Source organism: Salmo salar, chromosome 03 (assembly GCF_965601325.2).
Source record: "Salmo salar chromosome 03, fSalSal1, whole genome shotgun sequence".
Taxonomy (NCBI): Eukaryota; Metazoa; Chordata; class Actinopteri; order Salmoniformes; family Salmonidae; genus Salmo; species Salmo salar.
This window is the reverse complement of record NC_138293.1, coordinates 19,699,875-19,715,336: the sequence shown is the minus strand read 5'-3', so window position 1 is coordinate 19,715,336 and position 15,462 is coordinate 19,699,875.

Genomic DNA, 15,462 nt, shown 5'->3' with positions numbered 1-15,462 from the left:
CCTTCAGGCACCTGGTGGGTCGGAGAATACACACAGTTAGTGACCAATCCAGAGCAGGTAGAGGGAGATAGAGAGTACTGATAAAAAGAGAAAAGAGAACAACGGAGGAAGGAAAGACGCGGTACGGGGTGAATATCTGCCAAATAGGTTAGATTGAGATGGATGGTGTACAGATTAGGGTTATGGGGGTATTTCGAGGTAAAGGGGTATCTCGGAAGGGTAAGAGGAGACTGGTACTCACTGGAAGGCCCCGGCATAGTCATAGTAGGGCTCCTTGTGAGACCTGGAGCAGTCAACCTTACACAGCTGGCACAGTTTGGACCCCTTAGTGGCTCCTGGAGCACAGCTGGCATTGAAGAAGTCGCTCACCGCTGCAAAACACACACACATAGAGAAAATCTACTGATAAGGCACATCAATACATACTGTACTAATCGGCGGCAGGTAGCTTAGCGGTTAGAGCGTTGGACCAGTAACCGTAATGTTACTAGTTTGAATCCCTGAGCCAACAAGGTGAAAATCTGTTGATGTGCCATTGAGCGAGTCACTTAACCCTTAACCCTCCATTGTCGCTGTTGATAATGGCAGACCGTGACCAAGACCCCATTCTCCATATTAAGACACACAGAAATCTTACAAAATGTATTGAAAATGAAATACAGAAATATCTCATTTCCATAAGTATTCACACCCCTAAGTCAATACTTTGTAGAAGAACCTTTGGCAGCGATTACAGCTGTGAGTCTTTCTGGCTAAGTCTCGAAGAGTTTTCCATACCTGGATTGTGCAACATTTGTACATTATTATTTTCAAAATTCTTCAAATTGGTTGTTGATCATTCCTAGACAACCATTTTCAGGTCTTGCCATATATTTTCAAGTAGATTTAATTAAAACTGTAACTCGGCCACTCAGGAACATTCACTGTCTTCTTGGTAAGCTACTCCATTGTATATTTGGCCTTGTGTTTTTGGTCATTGTCCTGGTGAAAGGTGAATTCAACTCCCAGTGTCTGGTGGAAAGCAGAGTGAACCAGGTTAACCTCTAGGATTTTTCCTCCATTCCATGTATTTTTTTATCCTGGAAAACTCCCCAGTCCTTAACGATTACAAGCATGCACATAACATGATGCAGCCACCACTAGGTTGGATAATATGGTGAGTGGTAAGCAGTAATGTGTCGTATTGGATTTGCCCCAAACATAAGACTTTGTATTCAGAACAAAAAGTGAATTGCTTTGCTACATTTATCACAGTACTACTTTAGTCCCTAGTTGCAAACAGGATGCATGTTTTAGAATATTTTTATTCTGTACAGGCTTCCTTCTTTTCACTCTGTCAATTAGGTTAGTATTGTGGAGTAACAACAATGTTGTTGATCTATCCTCAGTTTTGTCCTATCACAGCCATTAAACTCTGTAACTGTTATAAAGTCACCATTGGCCTCATGGTGAAATCCCTGAGCGGTTTCCTTCCTCTCCAGCAACTGAGTTAGGAAGGACGCCTCTATCTTTGTAGTGAATGGGTGTATTGATACGCGATCCAAAGTGTAATGAATAACTTCACCACGCTGTAAGGGATATTCAATGTCTGTTTTTTTTTTTTACCCATCTAACAATAGGGGCCCTTCTTTGCGAGGCATTGGAACACCTCCCTGGTCTTTGTGTTTGAATCTGTGTTTGAAATTCACTGCTCGACTGAGGGACCTCTTACAGATAATTGTATGTGTGGGGTACAGAGATGAGGCAGTCATTCAAAAATCATGTTAAACACTATTATTGCACACAGAGTGAGTCCATGCAACTTACGTGACTTGTTAAGCACATTTTTACTCCTGAACTTATTTAGGCTTGCCACAAGAAAGGGGTTGAATACTTATTGATTCAAGACATTTACGTTGTTCATTTTTAATGAATATTAAACCTTTCTAAAAACATAATTCTACTTTGACATTATGGTGTATTGTGTGTAGGCCAGTGACAAAAAATCTAAATTGAATCAGTTTTAAATTTAAGCTGTAACACACCAAAATGTGGAAAAAGTCAAGGGGTGTGAGTACTTTCTGAAGGCAGTGTATGTCCTCATTCATGTACTATGCACTCTATTGCACCCTCATCCTAAAACTGGACATTGCACATTGCTCTTTGCACTCTCTGCACATCATCTATGCACTTGCCAATTTGCACTCTGACACGGTCTGACTCATACACAAATATCTCCCGCATTGCACATACACCTTCACATGCATATTTTATAGTGTAGTTATCTCTTTACAGTGTAGCCTGTGGTTTTTCGTTTACAGAGTAGTGTAGTCTACTTTGTATGTTATTCATGTTAATTCTTTGTTTATACATACTGTCTGTATATTCTGCGTAGCGTCTGTCTATATATTCTGCGTAGCGTCTGTCTGTATATTCTGCGTAGCTTCTCTCTGTATATTCTGCGTAGCGTCTGTCTGTATATTCTGCGTAGCGTCTGTCTGTATATTCTGCGTAGCGTCTCTCTGTATATTCTGCGTAGCGTCTCTCTGTATATTCTGCGTAGCGTCTGTCTGTATATTCTGCGTAGCGTCTGTCTATATATTCTGCGTAGCGTCTGTCTGTATATTCTGCGTAGTGTCTGTCTGGTTATTCTGCGTAGCGTCTGTCTGGTTATTCTGCGTAGCGTCTGTCTGTATATTCTGCGTAGCGTCTGTCTGTATATTCTGCGTAGCGTCTGTCTGTATATTCTGCGTAGCGTCTGTCTGGTAATTCTGCGTAGCGTCTGTCTGGTAATTCTGCGTAGCGTCTGTCTGTATATTCTGCGTAGCGTCTGTCTGTATATTCTGCGTAGCGTCTGTCTGTATATTCTGCGTAGCGTCTCTCTGTATATTCTGCGTAGCGTCTGTCTGTATATTCTGCGTAGCGTCTGTCTGTATATTCTGCGTAGCGTGTCTCTGTATATTCTGCGTAGCGTCTGTCTGTATATTCTGCGTAGCGTCTGTCTGTATATTCTGCGTAGCGTCTGTCTGTATATTCTGCGTAGCGTCTGTCTGTATATTCTGCGTAGCGTCTGTCTGTATATTCTGCGTGGCGTCTGTCTGTATATTCTGCGTGGCGTCTGTCTGTATATTCTGCGTAGCGTCTGTCTGTATATTCTGCGTAGCGTCTCTCTGTATATTCTGCGTAGCGTCTGTCTGTATATTCTGCGTAGCGTCTGTCTGTATATTCTGCGTAGCGTCTGTATATGTGTATATGTGTCTGTCTGTATATTCTGTGTAGTGTCTGTCTGTATATTCTGCGAGGCGTCTCTCTGTATATTCTGCGTAGTGTCTGTCTGGTTATTCTGCATAGCGTCTGTCTGTATATTCTGCGTAGCGTCTGTGTATATATATATTCTGTGTAGCGTCTGTCTGTATATTCTGCGTAGCGTCTGTCTGTATATTCTGCGTAGCGTCTGTCTGTATATTCTGTGTTAGCGTCTGTATATGTGTATATGTGTCTGTCTGTATATTCTGTGTAGTGTCTGTCTGTATATTCTGCGAGGCATCTCTCTGTATATTCTGCGTAGTGTCTGTCTGTGTATTCTGCGTAGCGTCTGTCTGTATATTCTGTGTAGGGTCTGTCTGTATATTCTGCGTAGTGTCTCTCTGTATATTTTGCGTAGCGTCTCTCTGTATATTCTGCGTAGCGTCTGTCTGTATATTCTGCGTAGCGTCTGTCTGTATATTCTGCGTAGCGTCTCTCTGTATATTCTGCGTAGCGTCTGTCTGTATATTCTGCGTAGCGTCTGTCTGTATATTCTGCGTAGCGTCTGTATATGTGTATATGTGTCTGTCTGTATATTCTGTGTAGTGTCTGTCTGTATATTCTGCGAGGCGTCTCTCTGTATATTCTGCATAGCGTCTGTCTGTATATTCTGCGTAGCGTCTGTCTATATATATATTCTGTGTAGCGTCTGTCTGTATATTCTGCGTAGTGTCTGTCTGTATATTCTGCGTAGCGTCTGTCTGTATATTCTGCGTAGCGTCTGTCTGTATATTCTGCGTAGCGTCTGTCTGTATATTCTGCGTAGCGTCTGTCTGTATATTCTGCGTAGCGTCTGTATATGTGTATTCTGCGAGGCGTCTCTCTGTATATTCTGCGTAGTGTCTGTCTGTATATTCTGCGTAGCGTCTGTCTGTATATTCTGTGTAACGTCTGTCTGTATATTCTGCGTAGCGTCTGTCTGTATATTCTGCGTAGCGTCTGTCTGTATATTCTGCGTAGCGTCTGTCTGTATATTCTGCGTAGCGTCTGTCTGTATATTCTGCGTAGCGTCTGTCTGTAAATTCTGCCTAGCGTCTGTCTGTATATTCTGTGTAGTGTCTGTCTGTATATTCTGCGAGGCGTCTCTCTGTATATTCTGCGTAGCGTCTGTCTGGTTATTCTGCATAGCGTCTGTCTGTATATTCTGCGTAGCGTCTGTCTTTATATTCTGTGTAGCGTCTCTCTGTATATTCTGCGAGGCGTCTCTCTGTATATTCTGCGTAGCCTCTTCTGTAGCTTGTCTACTATGTGTCTGTCTATCCCTGTTCTCTCTCCTCTGCACAGGCCATACAAACGCTCCACACCGCGTGGCCGCTGCCACTCTAACCTGGTGGTCCCAGCGCGCACGACCCACGTGTAGTTCCAGGTCTCCGGCAGCCTCTGGAACTGCCGGTCTGCGGCCAACAAGGCTGAGTTCATCTCAGCCTATGCTACCCTCCAGTCCCTAGACTTCCTGGCGCTGACGGAAACATGGATTACCACAGATAACACTGCTACTCCTACTGCTCTCTCCTCGTCTGACTACGTGTTCTCGCATACCCCTAGAGCATCGAGCCAGCGGGGTGGTGGCACTGGAATCCTCATCTCTCCCAAGTGGACATTCTCTCTTTCTCCCCTGACCCATCTGTCTATCTCCTCCTTTGAATTCCATGCTGTCACAGTTACCAGCCCTTTCAAGCTTAACATCCTTATCATTTATCGCCCTCCAGGTTCCCTTGGAGAGTTCATCAATGAGCTTGACGCCTTGATAAGTTCCTTTCCTGAGGATGGCTCACCTCTCACAGTTCTGGGTGACTTTAACCTCCCCACGTCTACCTTCGACTCATTCCTCTCTGCCTCCTTCTTTCCACTCCTCTCCTCTTTCGACCTCACCCTCTCACCTTCCCCCCCCTACTCACAAGGCAGGCAATACGCTTGACCTCATCTTTACTAGATGCTGTTCTTCCACTAATCTCATTGCAACTCCCCTCCAAGTCTCCGACCACTACCTTGTATCCTTTTCCCTCTCGCTCTCATCCAACACTTCTCACTCTGCCCCTACTCGGATGGTATTGCGCCGTCCCAACCTTCGCTCTCTCTCTCCCGCTACTCTCTCCTCTTCCATCCTATCATCTCTTCCCTCTGCTCAAACCTTCTCCAACCTATCTCCTGATTCTGCCTCCTCAACCCTCCTCTCCTCCCTCTCTGCATCCTTTGATTTCCTCTGTCCCCTATCCTCCAGGCCGGCTCGGTCCTCCCCTCCTGCTCCGTGGCTCGACGACTCACTGCGAGCTCACAGAACAGGGCTCCGGGCAGCCAAGCGGAAATGGAGGAAAACTCGCCTCCCTGCGGACCTGGCATCCTTTCACTCCCTCCTCTCTACATTTTCCTCTTCTGTCTCTGCTGCTAAAGCCAGTTTCTACCACTCTAAACTCCAAGCATCTGCCTCTAACCCTAGGAAGCACTTTGCTACCTTCTCCTCCCTCCTGAATCCTCCTCCCCTCCCCCCCCCCTCCTCCCTCTCTGCGGATGACTTCGTCAACCATTTTGAAAAGAAGGTTGACGACATCCGATCCTCGTTTGCTAAGTCAAACGACACTGCTGGTCCTGCTCACACTGCCCTACCCTGTGCATTGACCTCTTTCTCCCCTCTCTCTCTAGATGAAATCTCGCGTCTTGTGACGGCCGGCCGCCCAACAACCTGCCCACTTGACCCTATCCCCTCCTCTCTTCTCCAGACCATTTCCGGAGACCTTCTCCCCTACCTCACCTCGCTCATCAACTCATCCTTGACCGCTGGCTACGTCCCTTCCGTCTTCAAGAGAGCGAGAGTTGCACCCCTTCTGAAAAAACCTACACTCGATCCCTCCGATGTCAACAACTACAGACCAGTATCCCTTCTTTCCTTTCTCTCCAAAACTCTTGAACGTGCCGTCCTTGGCCAGCTCTCTTGCTATCTCTCTCAGAATGACCTTCTTGATCCTAATCAGTCAGGTTTCAAGACTGGGCATTCAACTGAGACTGCTCTTCTCTGTGTCACGGAGGCTCTCCGCACTGCTAAAGCTAACTCTCTCTCCTCTGCTCTCATCCTTCTAGACCTATCTGCTGCCTTTGATACCGTGAACCATCAGATCCTCCTCTCCACCCTCTCCGAGCTGGGCATCTCCGGCGCCGCCCACGCTTGGATTGCGTCCTACCTGACAGGTCGCTCCTACCAGGTGGCGTGGCGAGAATCTGTCTCCGCACCACGTGCTCTCACCACTGGTGTCCCCCAGGGCTCTGTTCTTGGCCCACTCCTATTCTCGCTATACACCAAGTCACTTGGCTCTGTCATATCCTCACATGGTCTCTCATATCATTGCTATGCAGATGACACACAATTAATCTTCTCCTTTCCCCCTTCTGACAACCAGGTGGCGAATCGCATCTCTGCATGTCTGGCAGACATATCAGTGTGGATGGCGGATCACCACCTCAAGCTGAACCTCGGCAAGACGGAGCTGCTCTTCCTCCCGGGGAAGGACTGCCCGTTCCATGATTACATTTACATTTTACATTTTAGTCATTTAGCAGACGCTCTTATCCAGAGCGACTTACAGTAGTGAATGCATACATTTCATTTCATTTTTTCTGTGCTGGCCCCCCGTGGGAATCGAACCCACAACCCTGGCGTTGCGAACACCATGTGTTGCAAACACCATGCTCTACCAACTGAGCTACAGAGCTACGGTTGACAACTCCCTTGTGTCCTCCTCCCAGAGTGCTAAGAGCCTTGGCGTGACCCTGGACAACACCCTGTCGTTCTCCACCAACATCAAGGCGGTGACCCGATCCTGTAGGTTCATGCTCTACAACATTCGCAGAGTACGACCCTGCCTCACACAGGAAGCGGCGCAGGTACTAATCCAGGCACTTGTCATCTCCCGTCTGGATTATTGCAACTCGCTGTTGGCTGGGCTCCCTGCCTGTGCCATTAAACCCCTACAACTCATCCAGAACGCCGCAGCCCGTCTGGTGTTCAACCTTCCCAAGTTCTCTCACGTCACCCCGCTCCTCCGCTCTCTCCACTGGCTTCCAGTCGAAGCTCGCATCCGCTACAAGACCATGGTGCTTGCCTACGGAGCTGTGAGGGGAACGGCACCTCCGTACCTTCAGGCTCTGATCAGGCCCTACACCCAAACAAGGGCACTCCGTTCATCCACCTCTGGCCTGCTCGCCTCCCTACCTCTGAGGAAGCACAGTTCCCGCTCAGCCCAGTCAAAACTGTTCGCTGCTCTGGCACCCCAATGGTGGAACAAGCTCCCTCACGACGCCAGGACAGCGGAGTCAATCACCACCTTCCGGAGACACCTGAAACCCCACCTCTTCAAGGAATACCTGGGATAGGATAAAGTAATCCTTCTAACCCCCCCCTTAAAAGATTTAGATGCACTATTGTAAAGTGGTTGTTCCACTGGATATTATAAGGTGAATGCACCAATTTGTAAGTCGCTCTGGATAAGAGCGTCTGCTAAATGACTTAAATGTAAATGTAAATGTCTGTCTGTATATTCTGCGTAGCGTCTGTCTGTATATTCTGCGAGGCGTCTCTCTGTATATTCTGCGTAGCGTCTGTCTGTATATTCTGCGTAGCGTCTGTCTGTATATTCTGCGTAGCGTCTGTCTGTATATTCTGCGTAGCGTCTGTCTGTATATTCTGCGTAGTGTCTGTCTGGTTATTCTGCGTAGCGTCTGTCTGTATATTCTGCGAGGCGTCTGTCTGTATATTCTGCGTAGCGTCTGTCTGTATATTCTGCGTAGTGTCTGTCTGTATATTCTGCGTAGCGTCTGTCTGTATATTCTGCATAGCGTCTGTCTGTATATTCTGCGTAGGGTCTGTCTGTATATTCTGCGTAGTGTGTCTCTGTATATTCTGCGTAGCGTCTGTCTGTATATTCTGCGAGGTGTCTGTCTGTATATTCTGCGAGGTGTCTGTCTTTATATTCTGCGTAGCGTCTGTCTGTATATTTTGCGTAGCGTCTCTCTGTATATTCTGCGTAGCGTCTGTTTGTATATTCTGCGTAGCGTCTGTCTGTATATTCTGCGTAGCGTCTGTCTGTATATTCTGCGTAGCGTCTGTCTGTATATTCTGCGTAGCGTCTGTATATGTGTATATGTGTCTGTCTGTATATTCTGTGTAGTGTCTGTCTGTATATTCTGCGAGGCGTCTCTCTGTATATTCTGCGTAGTGTCTGTCTGTATATTCTGCGTAGTGTCTGTCTGTATATTCTGCGTAGCGTCTGTCTGTATATTCTGTGTAGCGTCTGTCTGTATATTCTGCGTAGCGTCTGTCTGTATATTCTGCGTAGCGTCTGTCTGTATATTCTGCGTAGCGTCTGTCTGTATATTCAGCGTAGCGTCTGTCTGTATATTCTGCGTAGCGTCTGTCTGTAAATTCTGCCTAGCTTCTGTCTGTATATTCTGTGTAGTGTCTGTCTGTATATTCTGCGAGGCATCTCTCTGTATATTCTGCGTAGTGTCTGTCTGGTTATTCTGCGTAGCGTCTGTCTGTATATTCTGCGTAGCGTCTGTCTGTATATTCTGCGTAGCGTCTGTCTGTATATTCTGTGTAGCGTCTCTCTGTATATTCTGCGAGGCGTCTCTCTGTATATTCTGCGTAGCGTCTGTCTGTATATTCTGCATAGCGTCTGTCTGTATATTCTGCGTAGCGTCTGTCTGTATATTCTGCGTAGCGTCTGTCTGTATATTCTGCGAGGCGTCTCTCTGTATATTCTGCGTAGCGTCTGTCTGTATATTCTGCGTAGCGTCTGTCTGTATATTCTGCGTAGCGTCTGTGTATGTGTATATGTGTCTGTCTGTATATTCTGTGTAGTGTCTGTCTGTATATTCTGCGAGGCGTCTGTCTGTATATTCTGCGTAGCGTCTGTCTGGTTATTCTGCGTAGCGTCTGTCTGTATATTCTGCGAGGCGTCTGTCTGTATATTCTGCGTAGCGTCTGTCTGTATATTCTGCGTAGCGTCTGTCTGTATATTCTGCGTAGCATCTGTCTGGTTATTCTGCGTAGCGTCTGTCTGTATATTCTGCGTAGCGTCTGTCTGTATATTCTGCGTAGCGTCTGTCTGTATATTCTGCGTAGCGTCTGTCTGTATATTCTGCGTAGCGTCTGTCTGTATATTCTGTGTAACGTCTGTCTGTATATTCTGTGTAACGTCTGACGGTATATTCCGTTTTTTTGTGTACATTCAGTTTTTATTACGTTTATTGTGTCAGCTCCATTTCACCAGGTCAAATTCCTGGTACAGGCAAATGTACTTGGTGAACAAAGGTGATTCTGGTTCTCACACACAAAATAGGCCTACATGAAGCAATACCTGTGTATTTGCACCATAGTGTTTGCAACATAGTCATCACCAATCAAAATACTACCTATTGACCAATATGTATGTGCAATTCAGGCATAAATGGTACTGGTGTAAAAGGTACTGGTAAAACCGGACCCTAAATCAGCACTCTTACTCTGAAAGGCTTGATACATATGGCCTCAGAGCACACACAACGGTTATATTTCCTCAAAATCACTTTCATCATCTTCAGAGGAGCTCATACAACATTCAGAGATTATGAGTCAGACGGGGATGATTAGATTTAAAAGCATCGCTAGTGGGGTATCTGTTAAGCGGAGCGACAGGGGAGCCTAAGAGCAGACTCAGATGAGGAAGCAGGGATGAATGAACCAAAATATTTATTGTTGGAAAAGAGCCCCTTAATCCCTGTTTTGGGACCACACAGCCACTGTCACTGATTCCTTCCAAACCACTCATTGTTAAATTTGCGATTTCCAACTTGTTGTGTAATGTTCATGTCCAATGGCCGATGAGCACCGATAAATTTGATCTATAATTTCTCTTCATTATTTCTCTTCATATGACAAGGATTAAAAAGGATTTGCCAGTAGATTGTCGACTTCATTCATGATGATGACTGCTAGCTAAGATTTTGAAATGATCAGTCCAATCAAAGATACTGCACATATACCGTGATTTGACGTAATTTTATCTGTGGGTAATGACCTTGAACCTTCTTGGATGGGCACTTCTAATGTAACTCTATGGGAGTGCCCGAGGGGCTTGAATTTTCGAGTTCTAACCTTAGACTGGCGGTGACGTAGTGTCCCCATGAGTGACAGAAGACTGAGCCAATCACGGCGCAACACTCCGTATTTTCTGCTGGCTTGCCCCACCACCACAGAAAGCACTGAGCTAGACTGAAACACCTGCATTTTGGAGCTGCCTTACTCAAGAAATAAAAAAAGAGACAATGCTGGTATGCGGCTTTATTAACTCAATTATATATATATTTTACATTGTTTGCAAACTGATATGTGACATGTATTAATGCCAAAATAACATGCAAAACAGGTGAGCCACCCAAAATATATATATTGTTTTGCTAAAAATGTGGGGCTCAAAACAGGTGCAGCCCTGAATACTGTTTGATAGTAAAGTTTCTGATATAAATAGTTAGTCTCTCACCTGGATGGCTTTGAGGCATTCAAAAGAGCCGTCCCTCTTTACGCATGAAAACTGGCTGCAAGGTCCACGCATTTCTACAACTCTTGCTCTGACATTACGCACCATTTCACATTTCCCTCAGCTGGGGCAGCATGCACCGAGGTAAAGACAGATTCAGGTTGGATATTCAATGGATATTTGCATGTAGATTTCCTTATGTCCACCAACCGCAGTTAGGGACTGTCAATATAGTGCCAAATAAACCATTTCAAATTTCAATAGCTCTGTTACCATTGCTCTGTAACCAACTTTCAAAACTGGTTCTAGCTAACCCGATGGCAGAGACGCATATTGCACACACTTTTTTTGTCAATTTACATCTCATACTATTTTTTAATTCAATAGCGCCTTGTTCATGTGACCCACACACCTCAAACAAGGTTCATAATGTACACTCAGTGGGCCTACACATTGCAGACCCTTTTGTTTGTCCATTTGGATCTCATGAGATTTTACGAGAATATTAAAAAGTTTCACATTTCAATAGCTCCTTGGTCATATGACCTACAACCCTCAAACTACTTTCAAAATATCCATTGAGTATCCTTATATGTAATACAACCTTTTATTTGTCCATTTTCATCACGCGATTTTACATTAATTGTCAATGTTTTTCAATGTTTTTTACTTCAACTTCATGTGACCTAAAACCCTCAAACTGCTTTCAGAACATCCACTTACTAGCTTATATATTGCACACCCTTTTGTTCATCAATTGTCATCTCAGGTGATTTTACATGAATTTTTCTATGTTTTTCTATGTTTCTAATTTCAATTGCTCCTTGGTCATGTGACCTACTGACCTCAAACAAGGTTCAGAATGTACATTCAGTGGGCCTACACACTGCACACCCTTTATTTTATACATTTTAATCTCACACGATTTTACATTCATTTGCCTGCTCTGCCCCCCTGAAGGACAGGATCACTCACACACCTATTCAGTTGGGCCTTTTCCCTGGGGCCTTGCTGACCTCCAGGCAGGCCCCCATTGACCTGGTGACCTCTAACTCTAGGCCTACCTTCCATGCCCGCCTGCCTGCCACCCTCTCCCTGGGCCTGAAAGTGTATAGCTTACTACCCGGAACTATAGACCTCCAGGCCTCCACACCTACTCTCCCTACCCAGTCAAACACCCCTCTCACTAGGAATCACCCATCTCCGTGTCCTGGCCGGGGCTCAGCCATCTCCATAACCTTGCAAACCGGTGCACCCACACTTATGCACCCCTCCCCGGACACTAAGACGTCGAAATATTCCCACAGTCAGGAACCCGAAACAGGCTCTGTGCACCTGGTGACCAGCCCGCTTTTTTCCGCTCAGAGACTAAGTCCCCACTCCAACCTCCACAGCCTGAGTGCTGCCCCAAGTCCGGCCGCCCCTGCTTGGACTCTGAGTGCCCACCGCCTTGGGGGAGGCCTTCTCGTGCACCTGGTGACACTTTGACTTCCACAGCGAGTCCCACCTTGACTCACAGTCCCACCAGAGGACAGGCTCGGGCGGATGGGCGACCACCACCAAGCCTCCTACCTATCCAGAGCCCCATGTCAATGTCTTACGCCTTCTACCAGCCTGCCTTGGCTCTCTCACACTTTGTGTCTGGCCTCTGGCCCGTGGCCCTTCTGCGTGCACCTGGTAAGCCGTAAGTAAAGAAGAACAAGGATGGTGGAGGAAGACGCCTTCCGTCTCAGACAAAAGTTTGGATCGAGGGCTGACTTATAATAGATCGCAGCGAGTGAACTGCTTTGCTACGTATGAAACCCTGACCCGGAATCAGGTCGTCTACGAGTGATTTAGCACCAGGTTCCCCACAAACATGAAGTGCGCATCAGGAGAGGGGCGGCAACTCATCCGGACGCACCCCAACCCCGTCACGAACGGCTCTACTCACCTGCCAAAAGAGGCAGGCTATCCCGGGCCAACCGAAGATCCGTGGCGCTATGGTATCGTTACGTTTAGGGGGGATTCTGACAGAGGCATTCAGTCATAATCCCACAGATGGTAGCTTCGCACCATTGGCTCCTCAGCCAAGCACATACACCAAATGTGCTTGGGTGATTTGAGTGCGACCGCGAAAGGTGGGTATGCTCCTTTGAATTTCATCAAGTTGACATTCAGTGATCCATGCCCAGTGGGAACCTAGGCTTCTTCCGTCCATTTTATGGGTCCACAGCAAATCAAAGGGCATGAATGGTACTACCCACATCAGATGTAGGCCTTCCTCCCAGGACAAACTGGAGAAACCTCTCCCCACTTCGTAGGGCATGAGCCAGATCCATGCAATGCCCTATCACTGCGGGGCCAATGGGTTTAGTCTCTGCCTCGAGTCTAGTGAGCGTAGAGGAGACTTCCCCACCTACAATGTGTGGTGTCCCGCACTCAGGCAAGCCTGAGGCCTGGTAGTGTCAGCTAATGGTAAGGCACATGCCATCTCCACTACATGCTCCAAGGAGCGTGGAGGACAGCTCCCACATAGAATGTGTAGAGTCCCACACCCTGGCGGACCTGAGACCTAAGCACATTCCATCTCCATTTAGTGCTCCACTGTTAGTGGGTCCAGCCAAAGCCAGCATTCAATTCAAACCTTTGCAGTTTAGAGTTAGCTAAGTATACAGGGGACGCGTGTTTAAACGTTTCACCACAGCCCCTCTGTGATCAGACTGACGCCAGTACTACACTTTCATCAGCCGTCTTCCAGGACTTAACTCCCCCCTCCCAGCCAAAGCCAGGGATGCATTCGAGCCATCATTCTCTGATTGGCTTCCTGTCAAGGTCAGGATTAATTTACAAGAGCCCCGCAGCAAATCATTGAGTCTGGTGGAACCGCCCTCACATTTTCATGCTTGACTGAATGCTCCATATTCCAGGACCGACTGACGCCTTCCGTTGACGATCAACAGCTGTTACCATATGCAGGACTCTCTTTGCGTACAGACTAGTACCGAGGTAACTCCCATTTGGTTTGCATCGTTAGCGACACCTGAAAACAGGTGACATACAGGGGGGGATTGGAAGAGCCCTGCTAGAGAGCTACCTCGTTATCTCCCTTACCCCCCTGTTCTAACATGCTAGAGACAGTTTGTCTCCTAGCCATTGGAGAGACTCCCTCAAACAGGAGACACACAGAGTAGGGGTTGGAAGAGCCCTCCAAGGGATACGGTACTATTTTCCAGAAGTTATGGATCTGACTTTGCCGTCTTCCCTTACCTACATTGTTCTAACATGCCAGAGGCTGTTCACCTTGGAGACCTGCTACGGATATGGGTACAGCCCGGCACGAGATTTACACCCTCTCCCCCGGAATTTCAAGGGCCAGCGAGAGCTCACCGGATGCCGCCGGAACCGCAACGCTTTCCAGGGCTTGGGCCCCTCTCTCGGGGTGAACCCATTCCAGGGCGCCCTGCCCTTCACAAAGAAAGAGAACTCTCCCAGGGGCTCCCGTCAGCTTCTCTGGGATGGTCACGTTACCGCACTGGACTCCTCGCGGCGCCCGTCTCCGCCAGTCCGTGGACATTCTGAAAGTAGTTTGAGGTCAGTAGGTCACATGACCAAGGAACTATTGAAATAAGAAATAAAAAATTCATGCAAAATCACCTGAGATGAAAAGGGACAAATAAAATGGTGTGCAATATAAAAGGGTAGTCAGTGGACATTCTGAACCTTGTTTGAGGTCATTAGGTCACATGACCAAGGAGCTCCCACTCCTCTTTCTATTCTGGTTAGAGCCAGTTTGCGCTGTTCTGTGAAGGGAGTAGTACACAGCGTTGTACAAGATCTTCAGTTTCTTGGCATTTTCTCACATGGAATAGCCTTCATTTCTCAGAACAAGAATAGACTGACGAGTTTCAGAAGAAAGTTCTTTGTTTTTTGCCATTTTGAGCCTGTAATCAAACCCACAAATGCTGTTGCTCCAGATACTCAACTAGTCTAAAGAAGGCCAGTTTTATTGCTTATTTAATCAGGACAACAGTTTTCAGCTGTGCTAACATAATTGCAAAAGGGTTTTCTAATGATCAATTAGCCTTTTAAAATGATCAACTTGGATTAGCTAACACAACATGCCATTGGAACACAGGAGTGATGGTTGCTGATAATGGGCCTCTATACGCCTATGTAGATATTCCATGAAAAATCTGCTGTTTCTAGCTACAATAATAATTTCCAACATTAACAATGTCTACACTGTATTTCTGATCAATATGATGTTATTTTAATGAACAAAAAAATGGCTTTTCTTTCATTAACATTTCTAAGTGACCCCAAACTTTAAGGGTAGTACAGTCAAAAGTTTTGAGAATGACACAAATATTAATTTTCACAAAGTCTGATGCCTCAGTTTGTATGATGGCAATTTTCATATACTCCAGAATGTTATGAAGAGTGATCAGATGAATTGCAATTAATTGCAAAGTCCCTCTTTGCCATGCAAATTAACTTAATCCCCCAAAAAACATTTCCACTGCGTTTCAGCCCTTCCACAAAAGGACCAGCTGACATCATGTCAGTGATTCTCTCGTTAACACAGGTGTGAGTGTTGACGAGGACAAGGATGGAGGTCACTCTGTCATCCTGAGACCATTCATGTGTGGGGTTGCTTCTCAGCCAAGGGAGTGGGCTCACTCACTGT